Source organism: Chamaea fasciata, unplaced genomic scaffold (genome assembly GCF_029207755.1).
Source record: "Chamaea fasciata isolate MVZ Bird 193981 ecotype frontalis unplaced genomic scaffold, bChaFas1.0.hap1 SCAF_8, whole genome shotgun sequence".
In the NCBI taxonomy this organism is placed as follows: Eukaryota; Metazoa; Chordata; class Aves; order Passeriformes; family Sylviidae; genus Chamaea; species Chamaea fasciata.
This window is the reverse complement of record NW_027094093.1, coordinates 11973103-11997542: the sequence shown is the minus strand read 5'-3', so window position 1 is coordinate 11997542 and position 24440 is coordinate 11973103. Positions and strand designations below refer to the sequence as shown.

The 24440-nt window shown below is 43.0% G+C and overlaps 1 protein-coding gene across 3 annotated transcripts in view; it reads right to left on the bottom strand.

Annotated features, from left to right (window-relative positions):
- Positions 1–23251, bottom strand: part of SPATS2L (spermatogenesis associated serine rich 2 like) — a 76409-nt gene extending 53158 nt beyond the window's left edge. The window contains exons 1-2 of one of the 3 annotated variants that reach the window (XM_066189653.1): positions 23171–23238; positions 5272–5335 (exon numbers count right to left, since the gene is read on the bottom strand). The gene's annotated coding sequence lies outside the window, so the exon portion shown is untranslated. Of the gene's footprint in view, positions 1–5271; positions 5336–22656; positions 22783–23170 lie in introns of those variants that run through there. The other 2 variants (XM_066189654.1, XM_066189655.1) reach the window with 2 other exon arrangements.
- Between the last annotated feature and the right edge of the window lie 1189 nt (positions 23252–24440).

The following is a 24440-nucleotide window of genomic DNA, read 5'->3' as shown; positions in this document are numbered from 1 at the left end:
AGCACTGACAAGCTCTTATATATTGCACGTAGGCGCTATCAAAAACCCAGTGCTGCTTAACAGTTACCACACTGAGCAAACCAACATCTCAGCAAGTCAAACTCCCAGTATCTCAACTTGCTCTAACCATGCTGTCAGCAGTAAGAACTGCCAGACAATAAAATGAGCTAGCTAGGAATTTCCCAATCAAATGGGTTTTGCTGGGGCTTGGTGAAGCTACTACAGATTAACCAAAACATTTCTCAGACACCAGCTAAGCAAGGGCTCCTCAAAAGCTAATAGAATTCCCTGTTAGCCAGCTATCCTTTCCCAAAAAGCCCAAATCATAGCAAAACTTGGGATAAGCAAAGTTCAGTTTAACAAAGCAGGAAGTTTCTGTGGCTTGTGCAGACACAGAAGAGCTGACCACAACATTTATTATCAACTAGAGCACTGTATCACTCACGCCTTTCCTTCACTATTCCAGAGCCTCACCAAGTAAAGGCAGAGGTGACTCCTGAACAAAATGTTTGACTGTATTTTTATGAAGCCATGCACGAAGTTATCATCTTCATTCATAATGAGCAGTTCTGGCAGTCACCCACACAGATTTCTTACTGCAGACAAAAGCACAGTCAGAGCTGCCACAAATTCACATCTCCAATTTAACCACACACCAAAACAAGCAGCACTGGCTCTGCAGGCAGCAGATGTGAGCTGAGACTGGATTCTGCGGTTAACAGAGCTCTCTCACTGGCATCCACGGAACCAAGGACTTTGGCCGAAGAGAGCTGGATTTATAGCTGCTCAATATTTGGACTCTCCAATAATGAAGAAAAAAAAGACCCATGTACGAGACTCAATTTACACAGGATGAGATTCAGCTCCATCGGCTGTCTTCCTTAAACATGCAATTTACTTCCTAATAATATTGACACAGGAAGTGTCTTTCCAAGACCTGAACTTTATCACTATTTTTCCAGGGGTTCTGCTCATTAACTGAGATCAGACAGTCTAGCCACCTTGCTCACAATCAGAACACGGCGAATAGGGAATGTTTTGGCTCTTTTTAAACTGCCTGAACTATGCAGTTGGAGGAAAAAACCAACTCTTTCACCACCTTACCCCCACATACACCCAGCTTTTGGACAGGGCACACATTTCTGCCTTGATCCTCCCTTCTAGGGAGGAATACACACTCCATCCTGGTGGCCTCAGAGAACATTTGTTCCTTTCCTGCCGAAAACAAAGATTTCCATAATTCTTCCAACCCGTTCCAACTGTCTGTTCCGTAGAGGAAACAAAAAATGGGAGTTATCACTGGCAAAGAAAAACTGCCTGCTCTAATCATGGACCTTTACAGCTGAACCATTTCAAAACATACTGGAAGGGGGCAATTCTGTTTTGCCTTCACTCTGGGCTGCCTGTTATGAGTATGTTCACTCTTCCCGGTACAAGGAAAGTTTCATTCAAGTCAGTGCTTCAATGTTAAAAAGGCATGAGAAATTGCACAGAACTTTTCAAGAAGACACTGGAGTTTCAGTTTCACTGTGCTTACTGCATGATCAACCAAATCCCACAATGTCATCTCTCTCCTGGAATGATAGTATTGACTGACCCAGTAAGAGGTTTGGAGATGGCTGCCTGGAACTCATACATTTAGACTGGTCACACTGCTACACATTTGTGTATGCTTTGTAATGCTTTTCACTACCAGGAACAAATCTTATCTCTCTTCATATTAAAAAGTGGAATAAAGAAGGGCCACCAATAACAGAGCAGGCCCAATACCCTAAAAATAAAGAATCAATTCAAGAACTTGAGAGTCTCCTTTAATCTCAAATATTTTCTCTGAAATTCTGTGAAAGCTCAACTTGCTTTCAGTTTCAGACTTTGGTATTGATCAAAGTAATCAGTGAGCTCTAATCTGAATTACCCAAACTTTTTGCATCACACAGCTGCCAGTTATTTTTCACTGACAGCGGCATACATAACCAAAAGTAAGGTGTTGCAGGGAAGACCAGGGCCATTCACTGATTTTTGTTCAGAAGTGAACAAATATTTCATTCCTACTTCAAATCTTTTATTTTTTAGTTTTTCCATTTCTTAGGATAACCCCATAAATCCAATTCTTAATTATGCAATTCTGAAAGCATTTTATTGGTCCAGTCTTGTGATAAATAAGACTCACAGAGTTGACTATTTTAGGGCCTAAAATTACATACTTATACAGACAGTAACAAAATGGACCTATAGGCAATTAGAGAATTACCCATTTCTGACAGGGGTCTGATGTTCACACCAGGCAAAATTTCTCCAGAATTGTTCTTGCAGGACAGTCAGCTTGAATATGCAGACCCTATTCAGACAAGCATTTAAGGGCTACTGAATTCCCTGAAACAAATTTTTGAGACACTTTTCAGCAAAAAATGAACTTCAGCAAATTCTTATGAGTCTTCCTGAACTGTTTCAGAAGTGTGCATGATTCTAATGAAAATTTCACATCTGCACGTACAAGAAAACATTTTTAATCAAGAATACTCTGTTCTTAAGATCTTACAATAGGATTTTGTTCTTCTGATAATTCCTTTTTCAGTACTACATTAAAAAGTAAGTAAAAAAAGTGGTATAATTTGGGGTTGTGATGGGTCTCACTGGGATGCAGTTAACTTTCTTCACAGCAGCCCACACGGTGCTGTGTTTTGCCTCTGTGGCTACAACAGTGCTGACAACACACCAGTGTTTTGGCTGTTGCTGAGCTGTGCTTGCACAGTGTCAAGGCCACCTCTGCTTCCCACTATACCCCCACAGCCAGGCTGAGGGTGGGCAGGAGCCTGGGACCAGACACAGCTGGGACTCAGAGTGACCCGAGGGGTATTTCATGCGATGTACCCTCAAGTTCATAAATAAAAACTGAGATAAAGGAAGAAAAGGGTTTTTTTTGTTTTCAAGCAAGTTTTTTGGCTGTTGTTTGTAGACTGGATGGGTATCAGTCTGCCATCACCTGGTGTGCCAAGTCCCTTTTGCTCTGCTTGCTTTTCACCCCCTGAGCCCACCTATTCTCCACCTATTAAATTGTTTTTTAACTCAAGAGGTGTCTTTCATCCTCTCTATTTTCTCCTCCATCCCCCTGTGGAGAGCTGCTGCAGGGAGTGAGTTAAGAGCTGTGTGGGTGCTTGGCTGCTGGCCAGGGTGAACCCACCACAGCGAGTCAAACTGAAAACTCAGCCCAGACTGGTGTACTCTCTTCTCAGGTTCTGATCTAGAACTTGCCCCAGTATTCAGTGTCTACAACAACTATTTCTCGAGATACTTGTAGGGCACTTTACCTCTAAATATCTGAGCTGAGTATAATCCTGCAGTCTGAGGAAGTATTTGTTATTCTCATTCTGCTGAGGGGTTAAGAAGTGGAGGGGGCTGCAGGAAAAGATTTTCAGAGTTGATTAAAAATTTTTGCCTCATTTGCAGAGAGAACATTTACACACTGCCATCTTTCAGTAGCAACCTGAAGGCTTCTCAGAGTTGAAAAACAATCCTTTTGCAAGTTTAAGAACTGTACTCACTTCCCTACTACTGCCCCTCCAAGTACAGGATTCACAAATATGGATCTTCACTAACAAGCCAGCAAGTTTCCTCATTCTCATGGCCACAAGGCATCATTCTGGTGTGGAAGACCAACGTGCAGCTGAAAAACCAGCATCTTCTACAGAAATGACTGCTTCTGAGAAATCTGTGTGCTGTGTAACACTGCTGATAAGGGTGGAGATGCTTCCAAGATATCTCGCTCTCTAGGCAGCCCATCTGTTTCTGCCAGCTCAACTTCTGGTCAGCAAGTGACCCGATGAGTCACTCTGCTTGTGCTATACAGAGCTCAGAGCCAGACAAGCAATATTTCATCATGTACTTGGCCACACTTGCGATCAGCAGATGTCTAAGAACTACTTTGGGCACGTATCTTTTTCTTCTTTCCTTTGAGGAAGTCACACAGCTCACCACCACTGAGCTCAGCATGCTGAATTATTAACTACCAGATTGATTCCATTCAGCCACTCCCCTGTGAGTTTTCCACTACCAAAAGCTTTGAAAGTTTGCCATGTGGCAATTCTGTGTAAAAAGTCTGAAGCAAAAAGGAAATCCTTAAGAAACAGTGTAACTGCCTGTACCAAAGAAACAGGGTGCATGAAGTGAATAATGTGCAAATGAAATGAGTTCTCTTTCAATCTATTTATTATAATGCCTGAGCATTTCAGGAACTTCAATACATAATCCTATTTATCATTCTAGCACCCATGCTTAAGTGCAGGAGTATTGTTATCTCATTTTACAGATTTAAAATTGAGGAATTAAGTGATTCAGTGATGATTTCTCAGGAAGCCATTTAGAGAGGACACAATCCAGGCGTCCTAAGCTGCAAGGAAACTGGAGAACCTTACAGACATTTGAAAAAAATGGTCATCTCCATTAGAATGACACAGAAGGATGAGGTCATTAGCCCACTTGTTAGATTCAGGCTTGGAACAGACTTAGCTTACGATTCTTAACACGCTGGACAGAGAAACTGCCTCCTTTGGACAAAACGGTAAAAGGAATTGCTTGATGTGTTCAAACAAATATTTTCTTCAAAACAAGTGACAAAAAACACGGGGTTTAGACCACCTCTAAAATAAGCAATTCTCAGTTTTGTAGTCTATATGTATATCTAATTTTTTTTTTAATTACTACAAAGCTACCCTTTCCCACTACCCTCTGAACACCACTTTGGACTATACTTAGTGTGATATGACTTCAGAATACCAGTTCAGCAGAACTTTCAGCTGCAAAACATGCTACATCTTCATAGTGGTTCAAACAATGGCAAAAGATGAGGAGATGGTGAGGAGGAGCAGTAGGACCATATAGCATAAAAGCTGGTCAACTCAGTCACATAGAGAAAGAAGACAAAGGAGAGAAATTTATACAGAATGGTGAATGATAGACTCTGGAGACAGAACTGCCCCATCCCTGGGAGTGTTCAGGGCCAGGCTGGATGGGGCTCTCAGCAACCTGGTCTAGTGCAAGGCGTCCCTGCCACGGCAGGAGGCTTGGAACAAGACGATCTTTAAGGCCCCTTCCAACCCAAGTCACTCTAGGACTTCCATATGATTCAGCTTTCTAGATGTTCAAATAGACTGCACTGCTCTGGTGAAAGCAGCCCCCAAAATTCCTGGCTTCTTGTTACTGCACTGATGGACCTGTAAGTATAAGAACCTTCCTATCTGAACGATCAGCAAAGAGAGATAAAAAGTATCTTACCACTGCAAATGACTCCAGTTTCTGTTCCTAATTTTCTATCTTCTCCAACAGACTCCTGTATCTCCTGCAAAAATAGCTGGAAGTTAAAAAAACCCAAACAAGTACTTTTTTCTTGATTTGCTCTACTGTCTTCTCACATGAGACTTTTGTGAAAAAAAAAAAAAAAAAAAATCCCTCATTCCTTTACTGCAGTGGTCAACACGGGGGAGTGGGGAGTGCCCTTACCTGTTTTACAGGGCTTATCTTTTCTAAGGGCCTATCTCCACTGCCATGAAAGCTTAGGCAATCACCTAAGCCTCATTGTTAGTCTCATTCCTGACCACACACACAATTCTCCCCTGGAACAAAGCCATTTTTAAAGCACATATTTTAAGCTTAAACTAGCCAGCACATGGGATGTGCAGAAAGACAAACTTAAGCAATGAAAACTATTTTATCATTAATGCAAGAGAGCCGTAGCTGCAAGTTACAGTAACGCAGCAGTTACTAATCGAACCTCTCTGAGCAGCACCAGTGCAGTTTCCAGAAACAACAATATCATCTCAAGAATACTAACTCAGATGAAACAAAGGGAAACCCAAAGAGTGACACCAGCACTTTGTTCCTAATACAAGGCCTTTGCTGATTTGCATATAAATTTCAGAGGAATTGTCCCCAAAGTTAAGGACACACAACCACATGGAAAGCTGAGTGCCTGTTTACATCCATACACAGAAGAATGGAAACTGATCTCCCAATTTCATTTGTGCAGGCAAGTAGCTAAGTTTTGTATTCTCCTGTGCAGTGAGGACAAGGCAGTCATGGTCTATGGTTTACCATGCATGCCAGACAGAAATTATTCCTCTTTGGCAGCTATTAAGTGAGTTGCACAGTGTTCCTTGTTTGCTTTGGAATAAGATCTGTTTAGGAGTCCTTCGGCTAATCCTAAAAGAATATTGCAATGTTTCTGAACATTCTAACAGCCTCGGCTAAGCCACTGTGACTTGCCTGTCTTTACAGACAAATTTTTCCTTCTGTACTACAAAGTACTCACTCTATGTACAGACTAGAAGTGTGTGACTGCTGTCGTATTTAATTCATTTTATCCTTATTGAAACTATGTATTTTGCCAAGGCCAAAATGAATTTTAGACTGTATAAGTCCTGTCAGTATCACAGGTTTTAGTTTAAAGCAAGGCAGAAAGCTCTTAATTGCTTCTGCATCCAAAACAGCCAGATGTTCCCTGAAGCACTTCACCTGGCAAAGGCTCCCACAACAAAGACTCTCATAGCTTATGTCCCAAAGTCCATTACAATCTAAACACATTTCTGCATGGCTTGCTGAGTCACAGTTATGTTCAAAATCAAAGGAATGAATAGAGCAATTTAAAATGTGATGCTTCGATGAAGAAATACAAGTACTCACACATGTCAATGCTAAAGAGCATTTCTGGGTGTTGGAACCCATACAACAAGCACAGATCCATGAGATGAATAGAGGGGCTGGAAACCTGGTGAGGGAAGCATAGCCAATTCCTTGCCTTTGGGCAGAATACCCCAACCAGGCACTGGGGAGGAGGCCTATGTGACAGCCCTACCAGAAGTTTGCTCCTTTGGGGAAAGTAAGGGCAAGATTTGGCTTTTTCCCTCAAAGGGACACAAGGAAGAGCTGAGAACTCATTCCTCTTGTCCAGTGAGCACCTGAATCAAAACAGAGAAGACAGCAACATTCCTAATAGCCACTGCATTTCTTACACCAACACACAGACATTTAACTCCTTCCAGTACTGACTGTAGTCTGCAGGAATTATATTTAGGATTTAAACATAGCAAATCAGATCATGGACATTAATGCACTGAGGCACCCTAGTGATTCTTCTTTTTTCCTGCATCACATCACCTGCTAAACCCCAGTTCTGATATTTTTCAACCCAGGCAACAGAGGAGAATACTCTCCAACTTCACCGGAAAAGTAAAACCTGAAAAAGTCAAATGGGAAGAGCTTTATAACTTAAAAAAGTATTTTTTCCTTCTGCTCAATGAGTTCTTTTGACAATTTTTGTCTTTTGGAACTTGACAAGATTTGAAGAAGCAAGTGACAGATAATGTCAGAATTCCATTTACTGATATGGTCAAGAAATACGGTCACTGGTATGAAATTATTCAAGCTAGAATAATAATTACTGCCCCTTGAGAGGTGTTATTAAAAACTATTTTAAAAGACAAAGGAACATAAGCAAAAAATTGAAGTCCAAAGTTCTTGTTTTGTATCACCATAAAGTAACAAAGCAGATAGCCAACTGTACACTATATGTAAACTTATAAACCCTCCCCATTTTATTGGGTGCAGTTAAGATTTGTTCTTTCCAAGCAATACCACATCGGTCAAATTTGACCAAATGAGATGTCTTACCACGAAAAAAATTGATTAATTCTACAGGACCTCTTTCCACAGTTTGGTCACCTTCCTAAATCACCACTTTGTCTTTACCCAATGGTCCATGACATGTCATCAAACAGTACGCAGGAAAAAATGACTCAAGGGCAGAGAAAGGAAACTGAGAGTTAAGGTACAACAGTTAGAAGGAAACTTATTTCACTTATGCATCATCACAGAAAATACTGTTGCTTAACGTGCAAACGTTCAAGGTAATTTCCCATTATAATGAAAGGTCAATTCTTGAAGTGATTTTTATTCTCAAACAACAAAAAGATCCTGAAATAGGAAGGCATGCTGTCACTCTGCAGGCCTTAGAAAATGGACTGAAAAACAGTGGCCCATATTCCTCTGTGGCAGATCCTTGGGTGATGAAGGCCATGTGCATGGAGATGACATGACACCCCCTCACAGAACCTTAAACACATTGTCCTCCACTGCAGAGTATGAAGAGGGAAAACACAGAGCTTCAGATATCACATCACCAAACTGCACATCCACCAGAGCTCGGTGACAACTGCACCAAAACCAACCTCAGCCCAGGCACCTGCCAGGAATCAGTGCTCATTGCAGGGCTACAGAACATACAAACACACCAAGCATTTTAATCCCTGCCATCTTGAGCTGTGACTTTTTCAACAGCTCCCAAATCCTAGTATTAAAGTTGTATGTGACAATAGAAGAACCAGACACAAAGTTTAAATCTAGATCAGAACAGTGATTCATTGTGACATGGCCCTTAATGAACCTAAAGAGCAGAATCAAAGCACAACATAAGCTACATAACACTCTAGATTGGAGTCCTCATCCTACAGGAATCTTTATTCTTCAGGATAGTAAAACAAGGCCTTTGACCCCTTTTCTTCTGATGCCTAACCCTGACCACAGCCTTAACCTAGGATTTCACAACACAACCATCAGACAGAGGAGCTCAACAACTCTAACACTCCACTCTTCTAATTCCACTGTGACCCATGAGCCTTCTAGACCCCAACAGCAAACATAACTTGCAATCCCTCCATTCCCAAGTAAATATCCTATATAAATAGGACTGGCACACCTGTGCAAAATATTGTGCTAAATATATCCCATATTGTATATAGGGACTACAGTAGTATATTTAGCTAAATATATCCCATATTTCACACAGTGACTGCAATAACTGGAAGTTGTCAGAGTCTGTTAAGAATAGTTTGTTTGGCTTCTGTTTTGGGTTGGGTTTTTGCTTATTTTTAAAAAATATTAAAAGCTAAGTTTATAGTGGAATCAGAGGCACACTGAGCTGGGATGAATGCTGATAACACAAGGAAACATTGGACTATAGACAACTAGCTTCCATTTCAGGATATTTCTTTGGTGAGGCCACTGATGGAACATCTGGGTGAGAAGAAAGTCAGTGCAAGGCAGGGGGATCTTCTGAATGTTGATATGAATGGCTGCAAAAGCTATTTACAGTCTGCGGGTCCACAAAAAAGTGAGATTTTGTTGATGATTATAGCACAGAAAAAGGGGGTTTTTTGGCCCTTTTGTGGGTTTTGATTTTGGCCTAACTAGTGAGTCACATTTCCCTAACTTCCTTTAACAGTCAGGCCTCAAGATATCTACTCTCAGCCTTACACCCAACACAGACTGTAAGTTCTGATGTAGTCAAAGTAAATCCAGGTTTCTCCTTGTCTGTCACTGCTGCACTTCAGCACAGTGGTAAGATCCTGTCAGTACCAATTAGTAACAACAACTTCCAAAGCTGAACTCTGCCTGCCTTTAACCCAAGATGGTCCATTTTGTGCACTGCTGTCTCAAACCCTAGCCAGGGCATGCAGTGCAAAGAACACTCAGCAGGATCCAGCCTTCAGAGGACAAGCCATATCAACATTTACAATGTGCACTTCTTACTGCAACAAAAGATGTATATGACTGTAAAGCAGCATAGGGCTTTTTGTCTAAACCCATCCTCATCTGGTATTTGCCAGACTGTACAGCAAAACAATCTGTTGACATTAGGATTGGGAAACAACCAAATAAAAGCTTCAGGACCAAACCACCTCTCATCCTATACCAGATTTCTGTTCAGTGACACAAGTCAGACAATGATATCACAGTTTGGCAAATGATACGATTCATGTTCAACTGTCTGTAAGCACCTTGATTCTCCTACCAGGGATCCCTCATTATTTCAGTCTCTTAATCATCCTATGTAACGTCAGTGGACAATTTACTCAAAGCATTACGGGCCTAAGCCAATTCCTCCTGACAGTGCTGGAGCCGGAACAGATCAGTAACACAGAGGGAGATGAGCCAGATGACACTGGAAATTCAACATCACACCACTGAACACCTAGCATCTCACCAGATGAGAAATCTCCCCACTGTGAGAAGAACTGGAGCCACTGGAAGCCCAGAACGGGTGGAGGACTGAGTTGTGGGCCCCACAGAAGCACAAGTTCTCAGACAATGAACACAGGGCAACACAAGTTCTACTTTCTACAAGAATTGCTCTTTGCTTCATATACATACCATACTTCTGATAGACGGACTAGGATAGTTTTATCCACAGCTGGGAATGTTTTACTTGGATGTGTTTATCTTTCCTCAATCTGTCTGACTCACAGACACTCCATTTATTTTAGTTTTCTCCACTCTCAGAAACTAAGAGGGTTTCTCTAACCAACTGCACCATAACCAGGTACACTGTCTGTGACCTTAGCAGATTTATGGAAGGCTCTCTTCACTAAGAAACTCATCCACGATTTCCCAAAAATGCCTTATTTCAGGAGTTAACTTCAGGAAAACCAACTTAAACTCATTTGTTACACAGCAATAGACTTACTGTCTTAAGAGTTGTTATCTCTCTCAGTCTGGAAGTGATAAAAAAGGATACCTTTCATTTTGCAGAACTCTTTGGTGGAGCAGGGATAGCAACAGAATAGCTACTCAGATGTATATGCTATAATCAAGTCCTCAGAATGTCTGTGTACTTCGCCAAGATCAGCTGATAGAAATTAAAATGAGAATTTTCCCTGAAACATATGAGCCCACACGCCAAAATTATTCCCCTTAAGGGCAGGTGAGGACTTCTGAAGCTACATTTGGAAATATAAAAAAAAAAATACCATGACATCCTTAGCCAAATGGTTATGATAGTTCATTATCATCATTACTAAAGAAAATACTCCCTAACACATTCCAAGCAAAGATTTGCCCACTCTCCCCTGCCCTAAGGATGCACATAAAGACTACCTGGAAAGGTATCCCAGCTGGAGTTACCAAGACTGGCTGATGACACAAGCCATAATTTGTCAAGATTCCAGCTTCTGAACTCGATGAGTTTGTGCTGAATTCTAGAAGTTGTTCAATATAAAACATATTTAAAACAGAAGGCCTTTGGGAGTAGTCAAGTGGAATACTTGAGGAAAAAAAGTCCATTAAAGAACCTGCGGAGGATTTACAACTCCATTTTGTTTGGATCTGTGCAGCAGCCTAGCCCATAAATAGAAACCAGGTGGAATTTTTTTTTTTTTTTTTTTTTTTTTACATTTGCTTTACTTTATTTGAGAGTTGTGGGAACTATGTAACCAAGGAACACCACAAACCTGGAAAGCCCTAGTTTAGACAATTGCTGATACCTGATGAGCCGGGATGTGTTCAGTGCCTAGAGGAGCTATGGGATCTGTACACTCCAGGGGCCACAAGATCCTAAAAAGAGTGAAGAAAATATTCTGTACAATCTGTGGACTCTCCATGCCTCAGTGTGAAAACTGTCTTCCTCTGACATGAATTTTGCTGCCACTTGGGAGTCCACTGTGAGTTTTACTTGCCACTTTTGCAAGGTCAACCCGTCAGGAGAGCTTCCCCTTACTGAGGCTTCAAAACTCAAAAATACTGGGTCTCAGACAGCATAACTGTTAAGAAGTTAAAAATAACACCCATGGATATATTAGAAATATCACTGGGGATCTAAGTAAATTTGAGTATGATCATATACACAGAACACAATCTTATAACTAAATGCTGATGATAAAAAGTGTAACTAAATTGAAAAAAAAAATCTGCAATGTTATTTTCTGGTCAGAAAAGCACATCAGAACAATCAAGCATTTTACAGTTTCTGCAATGAACAACAGCTGAAATAGCTCATTTTCCATGCAAGTGCAATCAGCACTATCTTCAAACTGGCATATCCTCCATATAATCAGTCTTCAGCCTCCCAACAGAAGGAGAGAAGCTTCTGAAGGAAGCAGTACTTCTTACTTTGCACACTTAAGCAAAATCAGTTGTGTCCTCACTCTGTCAAATGGTTTTTATTCAGCATTTACAAAGCAATTTTTAAAAATTGCTCCAAAACACAAGTAGACATTGTCTTAATAGCAAAGTCAATCTGTATCTTTTTGTACAAACATTTCAAAATATAATCACATTCTGACAAAGAAAAGCATGTAAATGATGCTGTTTTAAAAAGTTAAAATTATTTGTTTATTCAAATAAGCAGAGGCAGAGAAAATATATCTGAGGGCATATGCTTTAAAGTGAATGAGAAGTTAGTTTAGCAGACAAAGGGTGACTACTGCACACAACCATTGTGTGGTGGATCCATCAAGGCTGTGGATACTGAGTTTTTGCTGCAATTCAGTGGACAACACCTCAGTCTCACAGGTAAGACAGTGAGATCAGTGCCAAAAGCAAGACAGCCCAGCTACAGCAGACACGTGCTTAAGATAGCATCCAGGTATTGGGAGTCTCAGGGTGCATTAAAAAGTTCAACCCTGCAGAACAGGTTTCAACTTTTCCCCCTACTGACATCCAGATGATATTGGGTTTTATTGCACAGTACCCAATATCAAAGGTTACAACAAACAAGTATTAAAGTCATCAAAAAGCCCCAAGTAGAAACCACACCTGAAGATGCCCCCTGAAAGTTACACTACGACACAGACCTAAAGGGGCTCCAGGGAACTTGATCTACTGCCACCATTGCTGGGCTTCTGAAAAAACATCACACTACCACAACGAAAAGTGGAACTGTTTGTCAACACAATATCATGTGCTGAGTGTGCCTTTGTAACAGTGTAAGTGGGTGAGGTTCAAAGAATAGAGCACCCCCTGGGAACCCTTACTGGGAAGTAGCCCAGCAGAGGGATGCACAACCACTGGAGGAAGTACTGCATCCTGCTCAGAAAGAAAGCACTATGCCAGGGCCCAGTAACGGATCCTCAAGTCCAATTCCACTTCGCTCCATCGTTGTTGCCTTGGTGTGTGGACAGGAGGAGGATTAAGAACTCCCAGACTGCCATCACCTAAGCAGTTTCACACTTCTCTCCTTCCTGACAGTCCTGCAAGAGCTGAACACAACCACAAAGAATATTTTTACAGCACAGAGACTAGACATACTCCTTCTTATATAAAACTCCAACCCTTCTCCACCTAGAATGCAGAAATACTCTTGTCTTGTGCATTCAGATTCTAAGAGTGGGATCATAATGAACAAAAATGAAGGATTAAATCAATTTACAAATGTAAATATAACTCTAGCCTCTTTTGAAGCTTTAATAGGAAGGAGGAGCAAAACTACCCAGGGGATCTTGGTCAGACTCAGCCATGAGTGTTAATGAGATCTCATTCTCATGTGGTATTTCACATCACAAAGGAAAACACAGTTCTCACAGACCTGAGACAGAAGGTTCCATGAAACAGGAATTTGTTCGTCAAAGCAGCCTTTTCATGGGAATGACATACAAATAACAAAATAACACCCAAAGTTTTAAAGCTAATTTCTCACACTGGAACTTAAGACTGTTTCAGTGATGATTTAAACTATTTCAGCCTGGGCTTCAGCTGAAATGCTTGTGTCAGTATTACAGTCATGAAGGAAACTGGGTAAAATAAAGCAAAAATACAGCATGGTTTTCTATTCTGCTGGTAAGTTTGGATAAAAACGAGTAGGTGCTGGTGCAAATCTGGAACGCCTTCAGAGAACTCAGATAAACCCTTTGTTAAAGCAAACTGGAGTTTGCCTCAGTTTATTGGCATAGCATCTTCTGTATGGATCATTTATTCCGAATTCATGTCTGCATTTACTTTCCTAGGAACAGACATGCGTTTACTGCTGACACTGAGCCTCAGCAACTGATCTATGACTTGGCACCTCTGCTCCAAGTGCCTTTGAGACACCAAAAGTAAAGTTTATTCCAGTAATAACCACTCACCCACAAGACATCGTCTGAGTATTTTACAGTCCACTAAAAAAAGGAACATCCTATTAAATGACAGATAGTAGCGTGGAAGACATGACATGCACACCATGTGGCCAGGCTACCATCTCTAGCCCAACCTCTGCTATGTCAATTATCGGCCTTCTGTTTGTTTTAGCTTTGCAAAGTTATAGTGCATTGATGTTATTTATTTTTCCATTTTATTGCCTAAGATATTCACTGCTTCAGTAGAAGAGGGGAGTGGCACACAGTAACTACAACCTATCTTTCTTCTTTACAAGGTCTCCCGGCTCTAACAGATAGACCTGCATGGTGAGGCTCTGCTCAACATCACCCATAACTCCGGTCCTCGGTATGAGCTTTGAGGGATTTTATAAGCAAATCCCTCAACATCCATAGCTGCAGATTTCAAACATGCACACTGCCTGACCACCTCATGTTCACCTTGATCACAAATTTATCAAATACTAAAATTTTCTCAACCACCTTAGGATGTAAGTACATTTCTTCTAGTTAATTACCAAAGTGAACGAACTTGAGAAGCCAGAGACGCAATTCTTGGTTCAGGAATCCAGTACACTGTAAAAGCTGAGGATCAAAAGCAGAATTATCGAATTTCAAAGTAAGAGTGAGATGATTGTATCTTTCCAAAGAGTCACAGATTGGGTAGGGTTGGATGGGAAGGCAGTAGGTCATCCGGACCAACCTCCCTGCTCAGGCAGGGTCATCCCAGAGCACATTGCACAGGATTGCATCCAGACAGTTCCTGAATACCTCCAGGTATACTGAACACCTCTCTGGGAAACCTGTTCCAGTGCACAGTCACTCCCACAGTTAAGAAGTTCTTCCTTACATTAAGGTGGAACTTTCTGTGGCTGTGTTGCTCATTGTTTCTTGGAGGCAGGGGGTGTTAAACTGTGATCCATGAACAGATACCTTTCCACTTTTGTATTAACACAGACAGTTAATGATTTATGGCCTGTCTCTTAAGGAGTCCATCTGCTGTATTTTCCATTTCAATAAATGCAGATTCCTTCTCAAAGCTCTGTGATTAGTACTGGAAACTGAAAATGTCCAAAAATGTAACACATAAGAGTCCCTCAGGCCCCTTCCAGAAAAAATCCCAAACGAGCAAAAGGCAAAGCCTTTTATGGAGTCTGGTACCAAATCTGTTTAAAGACAAAATCCAACAAAACCAGCACACTCAGCATCAGCCCTTGCAAAGCAGTCCAGCTGTCAGCTATGTCAGCCAGAAGCCTGGAGTAGGAATGTAGCTCTGCAGGAGCCTTGCTCCCATAGACATGGGGAAGCACCTTCACCACACTCTGACCCTATAGACTTTCAAAATGAGTTGTCCTTGCCCAGGTCTTTTGGCACTGCAGAAAAACAGCCCTTGCTATCACATGTTTGACCATTTTCCTCTATTGAGCCACTTCTGCAGAGCTGGGCTCTGATTTCACAGCCAGCTCAGTGAGGATGCACAGCCTGGTAGGTCAAGTTCAGCCCAGAAGATGTACCATACCTACCATACCACTGTACAAAATGTCTGGGATTTGTCATCAGTAACAGCAATCCTGAGGGTTTTTTTTAATTAACAGAAATCTCTAATACAAGGCCAAGCAGTTCTCTAGATGGAAGAAGATATTATTCACTTAAAATAGTGAACAGTAGTTTAAAAGTGTGCTGTTCAGTTTAACTAATGAGTTTATATTGCTGCATTCTTTTAATATGAGGCAACAATGCTAATGACTAACCCTTTTGCAGTTTAATAGACCTTGCAACAACAAGATGATCCCTCTTTCATTTAAAAAGTCCCTTGTTACAGCTTAAGAAACTATGTTTTGCTTTTTAGCAATTCTCACCAAAATGCTTTGGAAGGCACCATCGTTCACTTCTAGGCTGATGTTTAGAGGACCTGACTGTACACAACTGCAAGAGTAATTTCCTGCACTCAACATCTCTGGAAATCCAACACCAGGACAGAAATTTAAAATTTCTAACATTTCCTCATCTGTAAGGTAGTGCACAAAATAATTACGGTTGCACACAGGCTAACTTCCTAGCGGGAAATCTGGTGTTAAAATGTCAACATCAACCTCATCCCAGAAGCAAAGAAAACAGAAACCCATCATTCTTTGTCAAGATATCACAGAATGGGTTGTGTTGGAAGGGACCACAGCGGGTCATCTGCTCCAACCCCCCTGCTCCAGCAGGGCCATCCTAGAGCACACTGCACAGGATTAGGTCTGGATGGATGTTGAATATCTCCAGTGAAAGAGACTCTGCACCCTCTCTGGGCAATCTGTTCCAGTGCTCAGTCACAGCACAGTAAAGAAGTTCTTCTCATGTTCAGTTTCAGTTTGTGCCCACTGCCTCCTGTCCTATTGCTCGGCACCACCAAGAGGAGCCTGTTCCATCCTCCTGGGACTCTCCCTTTAGATATTTATACACATTGACAAGGTTCCCTTTCAGTCATCTCTTCATTGCAATCCGTGTTGTACTCATGGCAATGCAATTGATGAATTTACATACGTGACCATCCCTTCCCAGATTATGCAACAGCAGAGTGACTTCCAAATCATGGAATCACAGAATGGTTTGAGTTGGAAGGGACCTTAAAGATCCCATAGTTCCAACCCCCAAGCCACAGGCAGAAATGCAAATCACTAGAAGAGGTTGCCCAGAGCCTCACCCAAACTGGCCTTGAACACCTCCAGGGATGGCATCCACATCCAAACAGCTTTCCTTGTTCAGAATTTCCTTAGTTTTGTAGGCTTGCTCTCTTTACTACAAAATAAAGCAAAACACTTCCCATTATAGAGCACCCCTCATCCTAAAAGACCCTGTGGACTCTGAACCGTCTCACAGAACAGTCAGAAGTTTCAGGACTGAACACTCAGTGGAACGAATAGCATCACACTGCTGCAGCCTGCTCCACAGCTGGCTCTCATGTCATATTCTTGGCTAAGGACAGAACCAAACTCCGACTCACATCAAAGTGCTGCAAAACTGTCAGTACATGTAGAGGTCTGACAGGACCTTAGCCTGAAGTATCTCTTCCCCAGAAACTCAGCTACAGAGGATGTAGACTGCATCTTTTTCAGGGCACATGCCTTTCACAACAGAAAAAAAAAGCGAGGCTACCAGCCAGGCTGTGATGCAGCTCCAATAGCTCACAATTTGGACCATCTTGTATCAAAAAGCACAGTCTTCCTCCCCACCAGGGCTTCTTCCAACCACCACCTTCTGCTCTCTTCACAAGCCTACAGGCACTTTTCTCACACAGCGGCTGCTCTAGTTCATCTGCATTTGCCTCAAACTTCAGATCTCTTCAAGCCACCTCTTGCCCCACCTGCACTAGAGCTCTGTGCACCTGACAGCACACATCTGATCTTTTGACTCCTTTCTCCTGCTCCTTCCTTACATTTCAGACCTGGCTGACTTTCTGCTGGGCAGATGAATTATCCAGTCCTTTCTGGCTTCCACTGCATTTGTATACATAATTTAATAATACAATTTGGTTATTGTAGAGGAAGAAACCCTCAAGAATTTTAACAAGAAGTAGGTCTCCTTCTTTCATCCCAGTAACAAAGTGTGTACAGCACATGGGAGACCTCAGTAGCTGTGGTGTTTCTCTGCACCTTAGACTGCACAGCTCTATCTCCACACCATCTCTCACTCCAACACACCCAGCACAAGGACCACAAGCCCCAGTTCTAACACCAAAGCACGTCATGACAGCACCTTAACAAATCAGCCAATTCAAAACAATTTCTAGCCAAAACTAAGTTATTAATAGAAAAGAGAAACACAGAAAAGGCAACATTTCATTCAGACCTTGTCCTGAAGATCACTAAATGAAATTCTCCTCAGGCTAGTATAAGATAATTAGTTATTCCCTCAGCAACACAGAAAGAAGTCCCCTAGTGATGACATTTTGGGACTTGTAAGTTTTCCACTGCTACCATAAACCACAGCTTCTGAACACATCCCAGCTGAGAAGTGCCACCACACCCAAACTACTGTACGTGCAACGGTTTTATTGCATTTAATTTTATACAGAGAACCATACACAGCACTGTAATTTAGATACTAAAAGGGAATAACTTAAGTGTAGTGCAGAAGAGGAAGCCACAAACTGGATGCGTGTAGGACAGTACATGCTCAAAGCTGGTTTTACGTATTACTAAATAATTTAGCCTGAAACAATCATCTGAGTACGTGCTTGAGCTCATCATCCAGAGTCCAAATATTCTCTGCTGGCAGTTGTAGCCAACCAATGAGAAAGTCTCAGGTCTTGATCTTCCACTATGAACCACTCTTCTGCAGCAATGAAAGCCAGGTGCAACAGTCAGCATTCAGGCAGACACTCCAGGGTTGAACCTTCAGGGCAAGTACTGCACAAACTTCTAACAAGATCAGCCAGGATCCTGAAGAGCTATCCTCATTTGGAAATGTCTCACAGCACCAGCAATATCTTTTGGTGGTGTTCCAGATAAGACTCAGTCAGGCACCGTAAATTCTTGCACAGATTTCACACAAGGTTAGGCCAACAAACACCAGCCTACCTACCCCAAATGCAAGGTGTTTATTTTGAAATGCTGCCAGGCAGGTTGGCTTTACCAGGAAAGAAAGATAACTCCATGAGACTGAGCTGTCAACGCAACAGCGGCAGCAGCTTCTTGCACGTCAACGCAAAACACCCCCACAACCTTCAAGGAGAGCCACCTTCCAAGAAATGATACTCACAGTTCACTTGACTATGCACAGCACAAACAGATAACATTGCTCAACTCCACCCAGGACATAAAACAGCACCAACCCTCTCAGAAACACAGTTCACAGTAACACCAGGCTTAAGTTACTACTTAAAAAAAAAGAAATAGAACAGACTTTCAGTCAAAGAAAATCAAATAAAACTACCAGTTCACACAGGCCAAAATCTGTCCCCAGCTCTGAGTAGTAGCACACTAGTATTCACAAACAGGTGAGGCTTCTTTGCCATTTGAACTCTTACCTTTCTAACACTTGGGAGATTAGATTCGTCAGTAATTTAAATACCGGACACAGTACACTGGCATAGGCATTTTTTTTCAGCCAGCAAACCACAGAGTACTGAAAGGCCTATTATGAAGGCCAATCGCTATCCTTTTCCTGAATGACCACATGAAAATCAGTGACTGTTCCACAATGGTTTGAAAGGGCCTTTTGTCTGAAGGAAAGGACAAGGAGTCACAAAGTATTGCAGCTTCATTTGTAACTCATGGCTTTTGAAGAAACTGCAGAGCTTCAGTTAAAAGCAAACTAAGAAAAGAACAAGCTTTGAAAATGTTATGCCACAATCCTTTCCTACTACGTACATGCAGAGCATATTTTTAGTCTCTTTTGTATTATAAAAAGATGGGCTGGCATTCTGTATTACTGTTGTTTTACAAGAGAAGCTTAAAACACTTGCAGAGTTTTGACTTTACTCCCAAACCTTAATTAGGGTCTGCAGCACTATTGTATAAACAGAAAATCATCAGGAGCTTTTTCTGGTACAACATCTAGTAAAAGTGTAATTGTACTGGGATAATAAGTGAAACCACTGTCACTGTTGCTTAATAATCACTTCAGTAATTGAGCAAATTTGGCATCGCCTATAAAGTATAAGATGGCCAATTCAAGAAAAAGACTTCTTTTATACTGAGAAGCCAGTATTAGACTCTAATTTTGGAGTCTGTTTCTGAAGGCCCTCACAAAGAAAAAAGAGTTAATTACATCTGCCAACAACTTCCCAGAAGGAAAAAATGTTTTACTTCTCTGCCTACCCCAATGACACTTCAGTTCCCAGATTTTACATGCAAAGGCGCACACACATTCAAAATGGGACTTGTACACACGATTTCATTACAGTTGCTAAACAAGCTGCACATGGACAAACTTTCAGCAGGAATGACAGTAGAAGCTAATAACCTAAAATAGATTTCTTCTAACCCATATCCAGAACTAGGGAATTACTGCACTTCCATTCAGAAACGAGCTACAGTTGACAGACTTGCCCTCTTCCACATATGTTCCACTCACATACCATGAAACTAAATTGTCAAAAAGTGGCAGTTTTCACTCCCCAGCTCCTTCCCACATCCTGAAATTTATACTCCTTGTGCTCCCACAGTGGCACTGAAACCAAACAATGTATTTTGCACATCCCATTGGTCGAGGTGCCAGTTACATTTAGCTCTTCTGACCACCTTATCAAATTACATCAGGCAAGGAGCTGGTCCTTGGCATGTTACAGGACTGCACAAGGGCCAAAACTTTTGCTGTAGGAAGCAGCCACAATGCCACTCCCATATATACATCGGAAGTTAAAGTCCTGCCATGACAAATACACCCCCAAGGTAACTACACACCCCCTCATCTCATGCTCTCCAATACAAGAGCTTACCATTCCGAGGACTGTAAAGAGACTCTTGCCAATGCAAAGTAGAAGCTAAACAATGCTGCACATCCTAAGCTCAAGGTGCTCAGAAACCCACACGGCATAGAGGTGTGACGTGCAAAGCCCCCGTTAATCTCAGAGAAGTTCAGGATCCAATTTCTTTGATTTAATAATGATATGGAGCACTGCTTTCAAACAACTTTTAACAGGAGAAGGTGCCCAGTCTAAAATAAAGGTATTTCACTACTGTTTCATTTATACTAGAAGAAGAAAATTGTGAAAAAGCTGGTGAAGCATCTGAGGAAGGAAGGCAGGAGGAAGAGAGAAACTGAAGCATTATAACAGTGCAGAAGAACAGAGGAGAGAGTAGCACCAGACAGGGGCCATATTTCTCAAGAGTAATGTGGGAAATAAAATCCTTGGTATTAGCTACAAATCAACTACAATTAACAGTTAACTGTTATTTTTCTTCTCTAGATCTTCCTGCAAAGTCTCACTGCCCTTTGGTGTTCTGCTCCAAGTCATTACACAGCTTTACTTTTATCCTCCAGTGCACAGTGAAAAGTGGAGTTTGACCTTTCCTTCAGATTTGTAAAGCACCATTGCAGATTGTTTTGAGAACATGACTGAGGTGGGCTTTTTTTCTGTATTCTGAATGAGTAACATTGCTAACAGTGTCTAAAGATGTCTAAGAGGTGGCCTCTGAAAACACACCAAGAAACACAGTCCCTCAGAATGACAACAGAGGCCATTTGTGTGGGTGAAAATACACACAAACGTAACAGTTTGCAGGAATTAACACCAAACACAGGCTGTCTACAACTGCTGACAGGCACAGGTTTGGTACTTCCACGATTGCTAGAGAAACAACTTGAAGAAAATATAAAACACATTGTAGGCCACTGGGAACTTTGTACTTTCTCTTAAAAACAGGCCTGAATCAATTTCAGCTCCAGACAAGCATTTCCTTAAAATCTGGAAAACAGCAGGAAGGTGTCCTGACATAGCCTTGTTTCCGTTTCTTTAAGCAAGAAGGACTAGATAAGAACCAAGCCTCTCTTAAGACAGCAAGGTGCTTATGTTCAATTTCTAGGCTCATTACTGTATGTCAGACAAAATAATCATTTTCAAGCACATTTCTTCTCAGGCAACTGCCCGGGCATAAGGACTGTGGAAAGAGACCCTTCACTTAAGGATAACCCTGTGGACATTTTGAAGGGTACTTAATTTAATTCATCTTAATCATAGCATTTTTTTATGCAGTAAATTTCCCGGAGTTGTGACCTTACCTCCTTACACAGTTCTACAGCACCTGACACAGTATAAGCCTTATCTTGATTAGTGTCTCCTTACATTTAACAGATCCTGCTGTTCTCAAAGGGCCAAACTCCTTCCACTTCCTTAGCACAATTAGAGGCAGAACACTCACAGCCTAGCAGCAGTGTTCAGCTCCAGCAGTTTGTGGTGGCGCCTCACTAAATTCATCAACCTGTTCCAACCTGGAAATCATTCTGCATTCGCACCGTCTGACTGCATTCACAGAAACAATTGTGGCAAGGGCACAGTGTCCTGCTCACAGCAGCTTGAAGACTCCACTCAGTGGCATTCCACAGGTTGCCATCTAGGATTTCTTTCATGGACAGTGCAAATACATTCCCAGTTAACCTGACATTCTACATACAGCAGCGTTTTCCACTTTCTGTGTAGAAAGTTTTTAGTTTACTCTCTTGAATCACCATGTTTAGGAAAACACTTTATAACTGCATCAAGAGCTCAAAGAAACAGAAGAAAAATGCCTCTCGCATACACTGGTAATTCAAATTTAAAAGTTCACCCAAAAAAATTCCCACAGAAGACCATTAGTTGCCTTGAAGCACATTTTCAAGCTGAAATCAACCAAATCAATCCAGTGGAATTTAACCTGGAATGAAACAGATGGATTTTCCGTGGTGCCTGTTAGCTCTCCTAAAGAAAACAAATCTGGTAGTACAAGTGATTCACATCTCCAAGTGATGAGGCTGAGGGTGGGGAAGGAGCTTACACTATTAATTTACAGCTCAACAAAAGAGGCATTGCATTCTGATAGAGTAAGAGAATACTGCCAGCTGCCACTGCTTATCAAGGAATTCCATACCTACTAATTTTTTTTTTTTAATGGATAGTAAAAAAGACAATAAAGACTTAAAAAATCCAACAAACCCTAAACCAAACACAAAATCAGTAACAAAAAAATCCCCTATCATCTTGGCGGTCTTTTACCCCGGCAGAGATAAAAAGAGAACGCCAAAGGGTGGATTTATGCCGAAACGGCAGCCGAGGCACAGCAAGCTCCGTGCCTACCTTGCGGTGTGGCAGCGTTCACAGCCGCGCCGGAGCCCCCGGCGGCGGTTCGGGACCGAACGCTCGGCGGGCTCCGCGCACGGGCACGGGCGGCTCCGCTCGGCGACACCCGGCTCCCCGGGCGCGCAGTTAATCATTTATGGCCGAAGCTGTTACCGAATAGCCTTGAACAGCCCAGCCCAGCCCCGCTTCGGCTCCGGAGGCGCCGAGGGCTGGCGGAGCGTCGGCCGAGGGGGAGCGGCTGCGAGCGGCTCCCGGGCGCCGGCGGAGCGGGTCCCGACGCACGCCACACGGGGTCCAGGGAACGGGGCCGGCCCGGCTGCGGTCCCCGCGCCGCCGGGAGGGGCCCACCCGCGGCCGGGGCTCGGCGCCGGCACCCGAGGCGACAGAGCAGCGGGTGGGGCGCCGCGGCAGCCGCACCCCTCCGTCCCCGGCACCCCCAGCAGGAAACTCCCGGCGGCCCCCCGCCGCCCCGCGCAGGTGCCGCTGAGGGGAGGCGACGGCGGCGCCTTACCTGGTGCGGCCGCGGCGGAGGCCGAGGAGGGGCTGGGGCCGGTGGCGGCCGTGGCACCGCCGCCCTCCCGCGGACACGCCTCGCGCCCCGCCCCGCGCGCCGGCACCGCCCCCGGCCCGCCCCGGGCTGCGCTCGGGGCCGGGGGCGCCGCCGGGCGGGAGCGGCGGGACGGGCCCGCGGCCGGGCCGCCCGAGGGGCCGCGCCCGCGGCGCCGCGCGGGTCCCGGGCTCCCTGCGCGCCGGGCCGGGGCGTCGTGAGGGACGGAGAGCGGCCTCTCGGCCCCAGGGGTTGGCTTCAGCCGCGGGCACATGATGTACGTGTAGCCCGCTTGCCACGCACAAATAGAACACCCACGACGCGCAAGGACAGCGTTGGGCCTCAAATAAGGAACTATTCACGAACTTCCCCGTGAGTGAAAGTAAACAGGCGACATCGGTCACGGCCAGCAGATGAATTTCAGCCTCGAGAAGAGATGACCGAGAGACGACTTCATTAATGTGTTTAAATATTTAAAAAGGGGGGGGGGGGGTGTTTTAAAAGGATGGATCGGACTCTTCTCGGTGGTGCTGAGCAAGAGGACAAGAGGCACCGAGCAGAAACTGATGCACAGGAAGTTCCTCCTGAGAAAGAACTTCTTTACTGTGCAGTGACCATGCATGGGAACCAGTTGCCCAGAGGGTGTAGAATTTCTCTCTCTGGAGATACTCAAGAATCATCTGGACACAATGCTGTGCCTTGTGCTCTGGAATAACCCTGCTTGAGCAGGGAGACTGGCCCAGATGACCCACTGTAATCCCTTCCAACCTTATCCATTCTGTGATGCTGTAAATCTCTATGAATACTCATGGCAAACAGAATATAAAAATCTACCACAAGTTTTTTCAGTAATAAGTGTTTTAAGATAGAGTCAGGATTGTTAACGTAAAGATTAAGAAGCAATAAATAACTATCCACTTCAATTTAAACACTGGAATGCAAATGTAGAACCGTACACTTGGAACAAAAAACCAACCAACAACAACAAAACAAAAAAGCCCCCAACAAAAACAACAACACAAACCCCAAAAAACCCCACCAAAAAACCCCCCCAAAAACACCAACAAACACAAACCCACACCCAAAACAAACAAACCCCTAACCAACCCACCCCCCAAAATTCCATAAACAACTACAAACTGGATTTACTATCAGCACTGGTGTCTTACACTGTCATAAGCATTTCCCTTAAACGAAACACATTTCAGTTCTCATTTTTCTTAGCAATGATTGC